The sequence below is a fragment of the Diachasma alloeum genome, unplaced genomic scaffold (genome assembly GCF_001412515.2).
Source record: "Diachasma alloeum isolate Michigan unplaced genomic scaffold, Dall2.0 Dall_scaffold_00288, whole genome shotgun sequence".
Lineage (NCBI taxonomy): Eukaryota > Metazoa > Arthropoda > Insecta > Hymenoptera > Braconidae > Diachasma > Diachasma alloeum.
In genome coordinates this window covers 364,757-383,465 of record NW_021680427.1, presented here as the reverse complement: position 1 = coordinate 383,465, position 18,709 = coordinate 364,757, and the positions used below count along the sequence as shown (strand labels likewise).

Below are 18,709 nucleotides of genomic sequence, written 5' to 3'. Positions count from 1 at the left end.
CACCAAAAAATGATCCAGACTATCATTGAAAACATTCCAGCTAAATCGACGAGTGTCGTTCAACTGAATTCTTCCGAACCAAATCCAGACCGAATGAAATGGCTGTCGATATTGGAAGCCCCCCCCGGGGAATGCAATTTCAAAATTCTCGATAGAAAAAACCTTGGAATTCTCTCTTCTACTAAAATTCTTCAAACTCCGCAAACAGTCTTTTTCACCAGTATAATGTGAAAGTAATGGAAATTGAATTTCAGTATGAACTCAATAAAATAGGATATCACATCCTCTTTTCTTACGTCACACTCGATCGTCACGAGACTTTTTTCTCTCTTCACTTTACCGTCTTTTCGGCTTAAAAGCTATCCTGTAAAGGTATACTGCTATATACAACTATAAAAGTAAATAACCCAGACGATAGAATCAGAAGGGAGGGGGCGGTGGGGGATGAGGGGGAGAGGTGAGGGGCTCCCGTCGTAGTATATTGAATACCCTTCACTATACTTTGAGAGTTTCAAGCTTGAAGTCTTCGTTTCTCTCTTCTTGCTTCCGCATTTTCTCCACCGAAAACCCTCCAAACCCAATATACAGGCTCTCACTTCTCGTTTTATTCACTACTATCGCAAAAGTTTTTTGTGCGTATCGTGTAACGGTGGTACCTCTGTGGATATTTATTCTAGCATGCAGTGGTGTCCAAAGGAAACGATAGTTGTCAGTGGAGAGGCTTCTTGGAAAATGGAAATGACAAATAGGAAGATTCAATTTTTCAACAGTTCACCTTTTATCAACTATTTTTTGTATTTGATTTATTCACTGTGGACTCGGTCGAAATATCAGTGGTCGTGATCGGTGACCGTTTCATTTACATAAAGAGACGAGATTGAAAGCTAGTGTAATGTCCTCAGTTCCGTTCCTCGCGCCCGGTGTAGTACTTCAAGTTGTATGCGATGTACGCTGGAGTTGCCAGGACACCAGTAGCTATGAGGATTCCGTGCGCACATTGTTCCTGTAATTATAGAAGAATATGTTTATTAAAATTGATAATTATTGACTTGGTTGTCCTTAATTATTACAAAATTTAGTGTAACGTTTTTTGAAGCCAATCTATTCGGTGTATTGTGTCATTAGGTTTTTTATAAATGATGATAACATACATTAAAGATATTACGATAATACTATATTATATTATCATATATTCTATACTATACTATATTATAATGCTTTAGGCATATATAATGGTACATGCAATGTAACACAATATCGTATACTCAATGTATGTTATTATTATTATCAGTTTATTATTCAATTTTTTTATTATCTACATTATATTTTATAATACATATAGTACTATATTATATGAAGTATTCTATGCCAAATGAGTCAACGGCTGACCCTCACCCTCTTGAAAATTAATGGCGATTTTTTCTACGATTGGGGGGCTTCAAAACCTATCTCTCAAATTTTTTAAGTTTTTTTTGACAGCCCAGTTCGGAGATATTCTTTTTTTCAAATTGTTCGTTTTTTTTACAATGACTCGAGTTCTACTCATCCGATTTCGATTTATTAGGGATCCAAATTTTCCATTTTTCACCACCTATAAGAACGGTTTTGTCCAAATTTTTACAAATCTCTAGATGCTCGAAATAACGAATTTTCGAAAAAAAAGTTGAAAAACTTGAATTTGGCTAATTACGTCACGGTTTATTATTTCAATTTTTTTTTTTGTAATTCCTATAATCAAAACAAAAATTTTGAGCTGTCATACATGTTGGGTTTCATCTTAGATCTATTTTATTTTTAATTTTTTATTCTCAAAATTCCGCGAATTCGGTCAAAATACCCCAAAATGTCATTGGTTGACTTTGATTATAACCAGTATGAAGCAAATTTAAATATACACCTATATATTACATATTTTTTAGATACATAATTAAAGTTGCTTTAAGATGATTTCACCAAATTTGCGCAATTTTAGAGACAAAATTAAAAAAAAAAATAGATCCTGGGTGGAACCCAACATATATGACCGCTCAAAATTTTCGTTTTCATTATAAGAATTACTGAAAAAAAAAATTAAAATAATCGACCGTAACGTAATTGGCAAAATTCAAGTTTTTCAAGTTTTTTTTTCGAAAATTCGTTATTTCGAGCATCTAAAGATTGCAAATTTTTTTTTTTTAAACCTTATAGGTGGTGAAAAATGGAAAATTTTGCCCCCTAATAAATCGAAATCGGATGAGTAGAACTCAAGTTATTGTAAAAAAACGGAACAATTTGAAAAAAATCATATTTCCGAACTGGGCTGTCAAAAAAATCTGAAAAAATTTGAGAGATAGTTTTTCAAGCCCCCTAATCGTAGAAAAAATCGCCATCATTTTCAAGAGAGTGAGGGTTAGCCGTTGACTCATTTGGCATAGAATACCTCATACATTGTATATTACACATAGTTTATATAATATAGTGTAGTATAGAATATATTATAACATAGCATTATCGTAATATCTTTAATGAAATGCTATCACCATTCATAAAAAATCTAATGACACAATACGCTGAATAGATTGGCTTCAAAAAACGTAACACTGGATGTATTATATATTTTAAAAAACAATACATTCCTGGAACTTTTCCTCTGGAAAACTTGATATTAACTTCAGAAATCTAATATAACATTATTTACTACAATTGACATGCATTGAACCCCATGCAGTAAGATATAGGTGCGCGGAGCGCGCGCACTAATCTAGTACTCTAGAACATAACGGTAGTCGGACAGTTTTTCCCCGGACAAAATCTCCCTGTCCTACTAAATTCTTTGTCCTGTTAATTTGTTGTGAATAATTGGTTTTGCAAGAGATTTATGTTCATAACTTTGCTAATACGATTATGCGATTCGCCGGTGTGGCATAGGGGAAATGTATTAATAATTCCCAAATATTTATTGTTATGTGTCCCCTATCATTTCTATTACCTTTGTTCCTTTGTAATTTCTCTGAGGCTAAAGACTCGATAATTTCATGTGTTCTATTGTGCGATTCAGTTATAAAAACCCCTTTAATTGAGCATTCTCATTATATTTATTTTGGCCGGATCCGGTTTCCTAATCGCAAATTCCTTTTTCAGGGAGATTTTGTCCGGGGAGATTTTGTCCGAGAAATTTTGTCCGGGAGATTTTGTCCGGGGAAAAACTGTCCTAGAATCATGATATTGTGGTAAATATCTTTGAACGCAAGGGAAATAAGGAAATTTCCGTAGAATTTTTTTTTTCGTCGAGCCAAATGAAGGGTACGAAAAAGATTCAAAGAATTCACTATCTTCGTCGGATTCCAAGGTGTTTAACAAGAACTGAACTTTAAGCGACCTTGAGTTATCTCGTCTTATCACTTGACTAGATTATTCTTTCTTGCAGTTTTAATGATCAGGTCTCTGCAATAGAACTTGATGAGGCGGAGGGATTCTTCCATTATAGATCAGGGAATAATGAAGAAGTTCAAGAGGGCTCATACTCCGAGGAAAGAAAAGTCCGAGTGAGGAAAAAGAAAGATAATTTTTGACGTAAGCAGTTTTATGGGATTGGTGAATTGTAACAGAAGTAATTGAAAAAATGACTAGATTAAAAAAAAATCATTTCGGTTGAACGGTTTTACAACTATATTATAAATGAAGAACTTATAGGATAGATTGAATTTTCATAGTTTTTAGCAAAATCATTTAACAAAAAGTTATTTAAAGCAACAGAGGAAAAAGTTTTTATTTTCAAGGACATCACGCATGAAACAATTTAATAGAAAACCTAGCGAATTCGCTAGAAAATTCTATTGGAATTCTATTGAAAAATTCTGTTTTTTATACTGATTCTATTGGATATTCAATAAGTAAACGTTAATAGATTTCCAATTTCTATTTGAATTTTTCTCTTAATTTTTTTTTATTAGAATTATTGGGCACAAAATTGTCTAAATTTTTTCCGCGGAATTTTGTTTTGCTTTGCATTGTAGAATCCGAGTGGAAAAAACTTGGAAAATTAATGCCCAAGCATTCTTATAGAAAAAATCTCAAGAGAAAAATTTAAACAGAAATTCGAAAGCTATTGACTTTTTCCTATCGAATATCCAATAGAATCAACGCAAAAACAAATATAATTTTTCAATAGAATTCCAATTGAAATCCTATAGAAACTCCATAGCATTCCTATAGAATTCCAATAGAATTTTCTAGCGAATTCGATAGGTTTTCTATTAAATTTTTTCATACATGATGTCACTGATTTCCTCGGGCATGCCACTGATTTTTACTGAAAGTTAGTGATAATGTCCCTAAAAATTAGTCACTGGAAATTAGTGATGATGTCGCCAAGAATTGAAAACAAATTTACTGAATTTTCGAGTTTTGCAGTCACTGAATTTCACACTCGCGAATTCCTCATAATTACTATAATTATAACTGGGGGTGAATTCCTGAAAAACGGTGACATGATCCTGGAAATCAGTGACAAGTCCCTGAAAATCAAAACTTTTTTTTCTCCGCAATGCCTGCAATTCGCCGTGGATCACAGCAGTTGGTTTCCTTGTGACACTAAAATTTTGGACTTTTTCTGAAATCACGTTGAAATTCTCAGAATTCTAATCAATTTCACGATGAATCTCATGGGAAATAAATCGTAGGAATGGATTACCGAGATCGAATATATGAGTAGGAAGTTGCAATGTGAGTGGCAGCATTCGTTCGTTATCGATAGAATTAATTATTTGGAGAGATTTTTCCCACTAATGCTAATGAAACTTTTCTGACGAGCGAGCACACTGATTGAATTTAATTTTTCAGGCGGCAATTCCTTCTTCATATTCCACCGCGGGGTTTATGCTGATTAGGGGCGAAAATGGAATATTTTACCTTTCTATTCAGTTTTCTGCGGTATAGATGAGATAGAAGAGACTTGGAAAAATATTTTAGAAAATTTATTCAGCTGGGTAGAGGATGTTTTTTTTCCAAGTGATGATAACGAAAATAGAAGAACTCTGAGGGAATAATCACTCATAAAATTTAAGATTAAATTCTTTGGCATCCCTGAATTCCTGATTTTTTTAGAAATCTAGTGGAATCCGAGAAATTCCATGAAAAGTTGATGAAATTTCCGGAAGTAGCAAGAAATTCTTGTGAAATCTCAGGATTTTTGTCGAGAAATTTAAGAATTCCGCAATATGTCTTAAAATCTCATTTCAAATTCATCACAATATTCTGAGGAAGTGTTCAATTAAGTGAATAAGAAATTTATGTTACAAACATAGGACACTTAATCAATAACTTAATCAGTTGTCAAAGTTAAGTTTTGAGAATAGTTTTAGAGCACTCAATTTGTAGCATTCCCCCTCATTTATTACTCACTGTCCATTTTCCCCCGCTCTTCCCTACACTGAGAAAACAAATTCTAATATCTGAAAGATATTTACTTGAGACAAGTAATTTTTCTTCAATCGCTTAATTCTCCCAGGGATTTCGACTCGCGTGACCCGAGAACGGTCTCATGCTTGAAAATATTCTTCTACTCACATATAATTTTATCGCAAATGAACTCACTCAAATCGCGTAAAAGAATCGTCAATCTTCGAGAATTTATTGTTTTCGTGATTTGTTTTATGCATTTCCAATGTTTCGGTATGTAATATACAGGGTGTCCCAAAATGAAATGTCATCCTCATAAGAGAAAATATGACAAAGATGTGGATTTTCCATGGGAGGGGGTTTTGCGGCTGATCTTCACTTTTTTTAATCAAATAACTTTAATAATAATGAATAATATTCATTAAAGTTTTCGTCTCCAAATGAGCCCCCCGAATTACCCTCTCGAGGATGATATTTCATTTTGGCACAACCTGTATTTATGATGTACCGGAGAACAATAGTGATGAATGAGATTTTTTTCGAATTCCGTGAAGCGCAAACATTCTAACATTTAAGTTATTGAAAATAACTTACTTCTCGTAGGCAAATATGATCTTCATATTAGGAAACTTGTCTCACTCTAAACTTGAAATCCAGGGGACAAGTTTTTTCGAAGTGATTGCCCCTCGCAGAACTCAGAAAACCACTCATAGTTATAGATGGCAGAATTTAGCGTCTATTCATACTCAACTTTTCCACTCGCATTCGGTACTGAATCCCAAATCACCCAGAGTTATCCTAAAAAACATTTTCAAGAGTACAAATGTCCGGAAAAGTAGACGGTCAATTCCAATAATCCTCTGTTCAATATGTGCATCGAATTCAGAAAAAAACTATTCGCGAGACGAATGACGTTTTTCAAATATCTGTTCCTCTCCCAAGTATGTGAAACTAAAAATCTGCGAAAAAACTGCGATATTTTAATCAATGCGAAACCGATTGGTTGCACGCTGCAGTAAATATTTGCAATAGAGCACATATATAGAGTTTGATGGAATGCGTGTGATGTCGCTGAGGCACAATGAATGAGGGTAGCGCAAACAATCAAATTTATAGGATTTTTCATGCGAAGAAATGTGAGCTATCGAGTATATGTTTCGAGGTATTTGTAGAGTTTATTTTTATGGTTGACGAAAAAAGCTGACAACAGAATAACACGTGTACATGAAAACAGAGGAATAGTGTGACGGGTGCAATACGCTATGTTGCTCACTCATCTCGCTTTTGCTTCCGCATGGCAGCTTTGCAAGCGTTCAAATTTCAGTTTTGGATTTTTTGTGTTATATCAACCCATTATGAACGAAAGACCCAAATAGTATATTTTGTCATTAGGCCGAAAAAAACTTTTCTGGCAAATATGAGGTTTGCAGCACGAGCCGAAGGCGAGGGCTACAATCATATTCGTCAGCAAATTTTTTTTGTCATTCCGGCCGTAAGGCAGCGTTTCACAGACTGATATTGTTTCACGGCTATTGTTCGGCATACGGCCCAGAAAAACTTTTCTGACGAATATGATTGCAGCCCTCGCCTTCGGCTCGTGCTGCAAACCTCATATTCGCCAGAAACGTTTTTTTCGGCCTAATGACGAAATATACTATTTTGGCCGTATGACGAACAATATTTTTTATGCCACTCATGCCTGAAACCGGCTGGATTACACACTCGACGCTTCGCGTCTCGTGTCTAATTCAGCCGGTTTCAGGCTTCGTGACATAAAATTTTGTTCAGTACTTGTTGGGAAATTTCGTCCTTAACGTGTGTGGTTACATCACTCGCCTTGGGCTCATGCTGTAAACCCCACACACGTTAAAGACGATATTGCCCCACACGTGCTGAAATATACTATTGTCATGACGGCCGTAGGCAGAGATTCACGGACGCGGAGCGTCCGTGAAATGCTGCCTTACAGCCGGAATGACAAAAATGCAATTTTAAAACCTTGTCCATATGTAACTGACCAAGTTTTTGATAATTGTTCTTTAATGAATGAATGGAATTTAATAATTATTGGGTGACCCAATTTTTTTCCCCCCAAAAAATTTCCCGGAAAAAATCCCCCCGGTAAAATTCCCCCGTGGAAAAAAATCCCTCGTCTAAATATTCCCCTGCAATTATTTGCCTATGAAAATCACCGAAAAAAAAATCTCCGGCAAAAATGAAAAATAAACATATTATAATTTTCAACTTTATTGTTAATGTTAGAAAGTATTCGCGTTACTCTTCCAAGTTACGCATTATAATAACAATGTAATTGATTCATTCATGATTGGTTGTTTGGAAATATGTTTCTTTTAAAATGGATTGTTTTGGTAGTGTAAGATGATGTTTTGTAGAATGTTGTCAATGTTTTTTCTTATGAATCTGCGACTTTGTAGGACGAGAATGCCTGTTAATGAAGATTCATTAATTATTGAGGTACGAGATTAATCCGAATTATTTGAGGGAATTGGTTCGGAAATGTTGACAATTAATTTATTGCAGTAACGTAATTTATTTGTTATTGATGTATTGAAAAAGTTGAATTCTCATCTGGCGTGTTTCGAAGATTGAAGGATATAATAAATAAAATTGACGTTGGTAATGTGTGTTTGTGTAATTGTTTTTTACATTCGTAAGGGAAAATAATTCCAAGAATTTGTTTCCGGGGGAATTTTCTCCGGGAATTTTTTTCGGGGGGAAAAAAATCCGGGAACCAATTATTTGTTTTAAATGTAGATATTGTTCAAGCGCTGCTCATCGACATTAATTAACCCTCTAACGTGAAAAGTGTAGTAGCGCGCTCGAGTGGGGACGCTGGCATTCTGCTTTGACGGCCGCAGAGTGGGGATGTTGAAATCCACCTTAGGGGGTTGAAATATATCCCTAGAAAACTGGATTTTCTTACGATTGTCCCCATGGTTTTCGTAGATAATATTTATAATAATCCCAGCTATTGAAAAAAATACTAACTAGCTGTAAAATGCTGGAAATGAGAAAAAAAATCACTTCCAGTAATTGTTCATATGCAAACTGCAAAAACACTAACAGCCCCAGACTAATATCCGGGAAAAATATTAGGATCCTAATGTTCTAGGTACAATTTCACCGCACGAGATTGTAGTGGAGTAAAATGGATCGTCTGCAAACGTTTTTTGAGTGAAATCAGATGAACAGATAAGTACTTCAAGTGAAATTAACAATTCGATGGTACTTTACCACTACATTAATTGATGAATTACATCAATGATGAGTAGCTGAACGATAAAAAGGTTGGAGACGAGAGGAAAGGGATTCTCGACATTATTTCTTGGGAAGTGAGGATGAATATCTTCAAAGTTTCTTGCTATTTGTACCGATTTAAAATTCTTTTCTCTGCAGGTGTCGAGGTAATCCAATTAAAAGATCCTCAAACTTCACACTTTCTTTCAATGAAAATTCATAAGCTGGGAAGAGTAAGACCTATCCACGAAATGGAGTTTCATCTTAACATCACTCTCAGATATAATGTATATTTACCTGGAATTTATACATCACTACACGGAAAGAATATGAAATATAGAGTGGTATTTTTTACTATGGGAACAGCAATTTTTAATATAAAAAATACGGTTGATGGAATTGGCAGGAGTAAAATCGGTGCAATTCAATTCAACGAAAAATTAATTCAAACACTAAGAGAAATGTCGAAAATTTGAAAACAAAAATCGATTTCTAAAAAGCTTCGTTTTTTTTTGTTTTTCAAAATAAAAAATTGCCCCCCAAAGTTGGGTTAGAATGATTCTAAAGAGCTCAAATTGTCCAGATTTCACGTTCCCTAGATTAGGTTTTTACGAGCTTTTTCCACTTCGATGCTCTAAAAATCCCAAAATAGTATATTTCGTAACGAGTGCAAAAAAGTGTTTTTTGGCGAGTGGGAGGTTTATATCACGAGCCTTCGGCCGGAGGCTCGTGATATAATCCCACGAGCTAAAAAACATTTTTTCACGAGTTACGAACAATATTTTTCATCACAATGTGGCGGAAATTGGACTTTTAGGCACGCGGAGCGTGCCGAAAAGTTCACTTTTCGTCACAGCGTGATGAAAAGATCAATACGACCTTTTTTCATTTAGCACGCGATATGAAAAACAAGAAATTTCCTGCTCGATTAAATTCTCGTTGAAACTGACAGATGGATTTTGTCTCATAGTGTAATTATCTTGGCAGAAATTTTTAATGGGAAAAATAATCTCCTTAATACCACGAGATTCACAATTAATCGGGTATTTCCCTCAAGGTTCCCTGCATACAAACGAAGTCATCAAGTTTTTCAGAAAAATCGCTCACGTTTCACGCTCATGAATATTTACACTGAGAACTTGACACCTTAATTTGTTTGCAACGAACCTCTTGAGAAATACCCGATAATTTTGAAGCTCTTGTGGTATTACAAGTCCTTAATTTTGTCCCAGCCCTTCCTATTCCATCAATTCACGTATGAAAAGCTTTCATAGGAAAACCTGGTGAATCCGTTAGATAATTCTATTGGATTTTTATTGAACTTTCTATTCAGGTATTTTCTGTAGATTTTTTTTCAGCCAGAATGTTCTATTTTTTTTTCATTCTATTTTTAATTTATTTTCATCAAGAAAGTCAACCAAAAAACTTGAGCCGGGGAAAATTTGAGCCAGGGAAATTCTATTACAAGACGAATATTTTGAAAAAAAATTGAAATCTCATGAGTAGTTTTTGAGATATTTAAGAAAATAGATTTAATCACAAACTTGGAAATCGGTTCCACCAGTTATCAACTGGACGATATTTCAACTGCGACATTTAAACTGTGGTAAATCCACTGGGATTTTTTAAACTACGGAACAACTACTTACGGACAAAAAACTAACAATAATATAGCGGATATTAGATTTTGAGTTCTTTTGATAAATAAAATTCTCATTATATTATTATATTAATCCGATAAAATTTTTCATCTCCGATTTTTATTCTTTACTATTTTTTAAATGTATTCTATCAAAATGTGAGGGTATAAATTGAATTGATGGGTATTCTTTCATTATTTGAAAAAATATATCAATTTTTAAACTTTCCGGAGACATTGAAAAATCAAAATTTTTATTTTCTTGCTGATCACGTATCTCTGTTCTTTTTTCACTTTCTTCCATTGAAATTAGATCATAGAAAGGGAACATATTGATATTTTTTTGTCACTAAAAAAAATCAGTTTTTAAATTTAACAAAAAAATAAAGAACCGTTTTCTTTTATTTTCTTGCTGATCATCTCTCCCTGCATTTTTCTTATTTCCTCTCAATGAAATCAGATTTTGAAAACAAAAAAATTCATTTTCATGATCTGATTTCATTGAGAGGAATTATTATATTATACTGATATTATTTAACATAAATATCTCTTCATTTGAAAACAAGAAAAACTTTTCCCACAATTTGTATACTACAATGGGAATAGAATCCAATAAATTTAATCTAATCTAACCGCAAAGAAAAATTGGAAAGAAAACAATAAAATAAATTAATATAACATAATATAATCTAGCGTTCGCTAGTCCACAATAACTTGTTTTCTTTGCTGCTAGTTGTAAATGTGAGAGGCATCACGATTATTTAATGTTCACTGTGCACAAAATTCAATCTGACTAAATTACTATCAAGTCGCTTCGTGACGATTATCCCTTCCCATTTTCGTTCTGTATTTATTTTGGTGATTCGGTTGATCGAGCGATACGGAAGATCTATATAAGAGTCAACACATGGCGAAAACACCTGTTGTAACCTTCTCAGCTCATTCGGTTATCATAGTCCATACGCTAGGGGTACTCCTGTGTACATTGAGATGTCCATTAGATTTTATTACTGGATTCTATGTTTTCGAGGTCGCTGATTGCGAATATGATGATCGTTTATAACAATGTTTATAACAATTTAATTGTTTAAAACGGAATATCGCGGAAACGGTTGGCTATAGGGGAAAATGTTTCAAACAAAAAATGTTCCTTATCAAAAAGTGGACATATTTTGTCTTATAACATTTTCTCATAGCGGTCATGGTTGCAGAGATATCGCGGTTGCAAGTCCAACGAGCGGCGCGCTGGCACTATTGCGCGGCGGCAACGCGCTCCGAAGTCTTTTTAAAAAAAATGGTTGGACGGAGAAAAAAATGGTTGAAACAAAAGATGTTCATTACAAAAAAATACATCAGATCAGTTTTTTGACTTTTTCAATTATTTCAAATAATTTTCGAGATATTCAACGTTTTATGGGCGATGACGGGACAAATTCGCATTGCGTTGATCATTAAACCATGATTATCTCGTTAAATACTAGGAATAGACCAAAATGTCTAATAACTCAAAAGATGAGTCATGAAATTATCAATATCTTTTGTTTCAACTTTTTTTCTCTAGCTCCATTCGTTCAGCAAATAACTCTCTCTGTGAAATTCGTTTAACTCGTTACTCTGCTATTTGTTCGCTAAACAACGTGCAATCTAGCCAGAAAATCACGCGAAAAAATAAACTCTCTGAAAATACGATCATCACCCTCAGGAGTTTCAATGCAAACTGACGGTGAGTTCTTCAATTCCGTAGGATGAAAACAAAACTCAAAAATCAAAACATAGATAAGGCTATTGTGTACGAATTCGGAGAAAACTGTGGCAACGCCACATAACACTGCGAAGCCGTTGTGCGACGTGTGGAGTTGAGGTGGACGTTCAATGCATTCATACCCTGATTTGCGCCAGGAATATTTTCTGAACGGACGGAGCTAGAGAAAAAAAGTTGTAACAAAAGATATTGGTAATTTCATGACTCATCTTTTGAGTTATTAGACATTTTGGTCTATTCCTAGTAATTAACGAGATAATCACGGTTTAATGATCAACGCAATGCAAATTTGTTCCGTCATCGCCCATAAAACGTTGAATATCTCGAAAATTACTTGGAATAATTGAAAAAGCCAAAAAAATGATCTGATGTATTTTTTTATAATGAACATGTTTTGTTTCAACCATTTTTTTCTCCGTCGAACCATTTTTCTTAAAAAGACTCCGGAGCGCGTTACCGCCGCGCAATAGTGCCAGCGTGCCGCTCGCTGGACTTGCATCCGCGATATCTCTGCAACCATGACAGCTATGAGAAAATGTTCTGCAACAAAATATGTCCACTTTTTGATAAGGAACATTTTTTGTTTGAAACATTTTCCCCTATAGCCAACCGTTTCCGCGATATTCCGTTTTAAACAATTAAATTGATATAAACAAAGAGACTGCCCACGATTTCGCACAAACGATCATCATATTCGCAATCAGCGACCTCGAAAACATAGAATCCAGTAATAAAATCTAATGGACATCTCAATGTACACAGAAGTACCCCTAGCATATAGACTATCATCCGAGTATATGCCAACAAATTGAAAAAATATTGTCAAAGACATTGTTAAAACGGCAGTAAATATTTTTCAAAAATACATTTGAATCGTTGAAGCAGAAAAATGATTGTTGAAATGTCGTCGTTGAAAAATTTTAGTTTCAATGTCGCAGTTGACAGATTTTAATTCAATAGTGAAGTGGTAAAACGGCTTAAGTCAACGTATCTCCCAGTTAAGTTTTTGAGAAATATTTTCGAATCTAAGGGAGATAGCGAAATTTTCGTAATTAGATTTGTTGTAGCTCTCAATCGGTTCTACAAAAACGGTTATAACAAAAATTTTGCTATGTCGCTTACACTCCGAGAGATTAATTGAAAACTGATCAATAGTCAAAATTGACTTGTACCGTTTTACCACGTCCCTCCTGAACTAAAATGTCACAGTTAAAATATCTTCCAGTTGATAAATCTTGTCACCTGGAAATCTCCTAAACTAACCATCCGATTTAGCTCATTTTCAATATACGAAACATTCTGTTACAACGGGGAAACTGCATGCTAAATTGCAGGTTAATATATTGATTTTTAGAAAGTGAGAGTGCTAACAAGGATTTTCAGCAAAAATCCCGAAAAATGGAAATATCTCGGAAACTGTATGAACGGGTATGCATATTTTGATTGATTCAGATAGAAGACATCAAGACGAATATTTGGAAACAAATTGAAATCGGTTGAGTAGTTTTTGAAATATGCAAAAAAATAGATTTAGATACAAACTTGAATATTTCCTAAACTAACCATCCAATTTAGCCCATTTTCAATATGAAACATTCTAGTGGAAAGAGGAAACTCCATCCTAAATTTCAAATTGATATGTCGAATTTTGGAAAAGGGGGAGTACTAACAAGAATTTTGAGCGAAAGAAAAAAAAAAGAAAATATTTCGGAAACTTTGTATGAACGGGTATGCATAAATATGCATACCCGCAAGATTGTTTGAGATAGAAGACATTGGGACGAATATTTTGAAAAAAAATTGGAATCGGTTGAGTAGTTTTTGAGATATTTGCGAAAAACGATTTAGAAACAAATGGTGATTCCTCGTAAACGGCTGAATCAATTGGGCTGAAATTGAGCACAGAGTTAGTTTTCATTAATGCTATAATCTGACAAAATTTTAGATTTTCTGGAATAATTTTAGTCCTTCAATTCTTTCATTTTCTAGAAATTGACCACCAGGTGGACACTCGCACATACACACGGGGTGTTCAAACTTCGTCTTTTTATGTTTCAGAGCATTCTACATAATTTCCAAGCAAAATTAGAGAATCTAAAAATAGGACGATTTCAATGCTTCCATTCAGAAGCAAAAAACACCTCGACACAACAAAAAGTTGTATAGAAAAATCGAATTGTATTGACTTCTATCAAATATTTTCTATTTAAAATTTCAATAGAATCGTGCAAAAACTACCCTGGTGGAAAAAACTCCTTAAATCCTATTGGAAGAAAAAAGGGTAATTGGAAATAATAACGTTATTGCCGTTGAACCATTATTTCCGATTCAGGTTAGTAGCGCAATGCTGACATGTATGGAAAAATCCAATAGGAAAATCTAGCCAATTAGCTAGAAAATTTTATTGGGATTCTGGAGAAAGAAATTCAAAATCTATTGACTTTTCCGTATGAAATAAGCAATAGAATCAGCGCAAAAAACTAATAGAATTTTCCAATAGAATTCCATTAGAAATCCCATAGAAATCCAATAGATTTTCTCCAGAATCCCAATAGAATTTTCTAGAGAATTCGCTAGGTTTTCCTATTGGATTTTTCCATACGTGTCAGCATTGCGCTACTAACCTGAATCGGAAATAATGGTTCAACGGCAATAACGTTATTATTTCCAATTACCCTTTTTTCTTCCAATAGGATTTAAGGAGTTTTTTCCACCAGGGTAGTTTTNATAGAAAATTCAATAGAAACCCAACAGAATTGTCTAGCAAATTCGTTAGATTTTCTATTAAATTTTTCCATACGTGAAGCGCTCGTCCTTTTCTAGTTTTAGTCTAGAAAAAGTCAATAGAATCCGATGTTTCTATTGCAGAGAATTCAATAGAAATCCAATAAATTTATCTAGCGAACTTGCCAGGTTTGTCTATTAAATTTTTTCGTGCGCTCCCCAAATAGCGAAAGATATCTCAAAGTATACCAAAAGGGCTGACTAATGTCCGTCCAAAAGGTATCTTGCAGTCATACGATAACTTTTAGTTAACTTCTAGGTAACTTCTAGACACAAGTTACCTTTTTGGACAGACATTAGACAGCCTTTTTGGTATACTTGCAGATACCCTCCAGAACTGTGTTACTTGGGTCAATTTTTGGCTCTATCTGACATAAAACGCATTCCCCCGATTGTCGTCTGTTTCCGCTCCTCAATTCCAAAGTCAAATCCCCTAATATTAACAATCATAAACACTAACTTCCCCGAAAAATATCGTATTACAAAAATTCCGTTAGAAAAATCATGAAAATTATTACACAAACACTCAACACCTTTGCAGCACTCCTAACCTAGAATATGAAAATATTTCGTATGATTGAATACTTACACCAAAGCTACAGTGATTGCGAGGTTTAGTAGCCCCATGAGTAATGCTCCTGATGAACTGCTGATTGACTGCAGCAGCACGTCCTGCGATTTTCAATCCAGTGGGGAACATTTTTCTCGTGAATATAAAAATATTCAGTATTTCACTCCAGACAAGATGTTCTGCGACGTTTTCCTCCAGCGACCAGTGATTCTAGTCGACAAGGCTCTCGTAGAGGGCAAATTCTGCTTCGTGATGAGCAGGAAACCTGACAACATCGCTTTTTTGTTCTGTTTGCGCACGACGCAAATGGGGCCCCGAGCGAGAGCCGTCAATATCACCGGAGTTAGCATGTGGTGTTATATGTGTTTTGCATTTTCATCGAGTGGAAAAGGTAAAATGGAAGCCTTATCGTAACTCGCTGCGACAATATTTCCTCATGGTAAAGCACACCAAGTCGTTGAGAGAATTTTAGTCAACGTCGTGAGGGTGAAATTGGAAATTTCTATCTGATCGGGGGCCAGGAACTTTTTCACGAAATGTCTGGTGAATTTTTTATTACCGGGAGATTTGTGGAACTATTGGCGATTGGGGAAGTCTGCTCTTATCGTTCAAGAGGTTAGTTTATTTATTTTAGAGTGGATTATTGATTTGCACCTAGAGAAATCGTGTGTTTGAATCTAATGAAACTGTTCATTTGAAATTTTCCTTTTCTTTCCAATAATGTTTTTGTTTTTAATTATATGAAATAATTTATTTGTCCTTGATAATGCCTCTATTTTGTAATGAAATAATCGATTTGTCGACTATTTATCTCAAGGAAACATTCGTTGATAATGAGAAATTATTTATTTGATGTGAATACAAACGCGAAGAATGAAAATCGAGTTCAAAATTAAATGAAAAGTAGTTTACGAACTATTTGAATACGCTCATTCACTTGATTGAAATAAAATTCTTTTAATTCAGTGTTTGAATCTAATGAAATTATGTAATAGAAATCTTCATTTGAAATTTTTCTTCTCATTCCAATAATATTTTCGTTTCTAATTATATGAAATAATTTATTTATTCTGAATAATGACTCTATTGTAATGAAATAATCGATTTGTCTTGTCCAAATGAAAGAATAGTACATGTTGATAAATTCGTTCTTTTTATCTTCTGAACAATTATTTAATTCTTAATCAATGAAGTCTTCATTTATCTCAAGGAAACATTCGTTGATAATGAAAAACTATTTTTTTTATGTAACTAGAAATGCGAAGAATGAAAATCGAGTTCAAAATTAAATGAAAAGTAGTTTACGAACTATTTCAATAAGCTCATTCATTTGATTGAAATAAAGTTCTTTCAATTCAAACAGATCATTTCTCTGCGCATGTTGATTTGGCTAATTTATTTGATGCGCTCAGAGAAATTGTGTTTGAATCAAATGAAACTATGTAATAGAACTTTTCATTTGAAATTTTTCTTTTCGTTCCAATAATATTTTCGTTTCCAATTATATGAAATAATTTATTTATTCTGAATATGACTCTATTGTAATGAAATAATCGATTTGTCTTGTCCAAATAAAAGAATATTACATGTTAATAAATTCATTCTTTTCGTCTTCTGAACAATCGTTTAATTCCTAATCAATGACGGCTTCATTTATCTTAAGGAAATATTCGTTTATAATACAAAGCTATTCATTTGATGTGGCTAGAAATGCAAAGAATGAAAATCGAGTTCAAAATTAAATGAAAAGTAGTTTACGAACTATTTGAATAAACCCATTCATTTTATTGAAATGGAGTTCTTTCTTTGCAATAGAGGCAATTATATGAAATAATTCATTTATTCTGAATAATGTCTCTATTACAATGAAGTAATCGATTTGTCTTAGCCAAATGAAAGAATATTACATGTCAATAAATTCATTCTCTTCGTCTTCTGAACAATTATTTAATTCCTAATCAATGAAGTCGTCCTTTATCTCAAGGAAAGATTCGTTTATACTGAAAAACTATTTTTTTGATGTGAATAAAAACTCAAATAAAAATCGTGTTTACGTTTGAATGAAAATAAAACTTGTTGATGAGCTATTGCAATACACCCAGCCATTGGATTCAAACAGAGTTCTTTTAATTCAAAGAGATAAGTTCTCTAAGCGTGTTCATTTGGCTAATTAATTTGCAGAACCTACTGAAATGACGCATTTGAATCAAACATATGTCTGAAAAAGAATAATTAGTGCAAAAGAAAATTTTGTTATCGTTCGCTAGCCCCGCAGACGCTTCCAAAACATCCAAGGCCTCTCATTTTTGAACTACAAAGTTTTTTTTTAACTAAAAACAATGTGTAGAATAACAATTACACTGAAGAAAACAAAGTTTTTTGGGAAGTGCGCCTTTACTTATATCAAGAAACTCGTGCCTTGAAAATTTTCAAGAGCAAAATATCTTGCACTAAGATATTCAGAATGAGTTGAAAAAAGTGGAAATTACAAATATCTAATTCGCTGTGGTAAATTATCTATTAGGTGGCATTTTCCATGGTGGATAACAAAACACTAAACTCCTCATAGGAAGTGACAGCTAGGTATCTCAATTTTCAAACCAGTGGTATGTAGTCATCTGCCATTTTTATGTGATAAAAGTGTGATTCAAAAATTCTCCAAAATATTACAATTTTTTTCAAAGAGCCTTTGCCATAATAAATGTCTCTGTGCAGTGTGGGAAAAAATTTACGAAATCAGTCTTCCCCCTGCATGATATATGACCCTGAAGTTTGCAGACAAAAATCTTCAACAGAGCATATCTGGTGAGGAAATTGAACAATTAGAAAATTTCAAGTTTCAATTTGTCGGGCCTGACGAAATCGAATCGTGATGGTGGCTACATATGTGAATAAATAAATTACGGGTTGATTTGTTCGAAATTTAACTATGGAAAACTATTTACACGGCATATCTCACTTCGGAATTATTTTATTGGAAAAAAAACATGGTCACGATTTTCATTCTACGAAATTTCGATGTGATTTTTGTATTTTTTTTTCTAGTCTTATCGGTCAACGTTAAATCCTCTGTGAAACATTAAATCTTTGGCAAGCTTCATTATTCATCCAAATGATCCGATCGAAAAAAGAAAAAGCATCACGTTTGAAAAAATTATACATCTGGTCGTGATGTTTCTTGTTTTTTGTAATAAATGTTTCATTAATGATATATGCAATGTTTTTCACGAGGGAAAACATCAACAGAGGATACTACGAGGAAGATAAGTAGATCAGGACAAAAAACAAATGAAACGTTGGATTGCAATAAAACCTC

The 18,709-nt window shown here is 33.8% G+C and overlaps 2 long non-coding RNA genes across 2 annotated transcripts in view; one reads left to right on the top strand and one right to left on the bottom strand.

The window, feature by feature from the left end:
• Positions 1 to 770: 770 nt before the first annotated feature.
• On the bottom strand, positions 771 to 15,688 carry LOC107038750. Its single transcript, XR_001460915.2, has 2 exons — positions 15,412 to 15,688; positions 771 to 1,003 (listed from the first exon to the last, which is right to left on the bottom strand). It is a non-coding gene; the product is annotated as an uncharacterized LOC107038750 (long non-coding RNA).
• The window catches only part of LOC107038751, a 7,828-nt gene continuing 4,567 nt past the window's right edge, over positions 15,449 to 18,709 (top strand). Inside the window, exon 1 of the long non-coding RNA XR_001460916.2 lies at positions 15,449 to 16,008. This is a non-coding gene — a long non-coding RNA (uncharacterized LOC107038751). The remainder of the gene's footprint in view (positions 16,009 to 18,709) is intronic.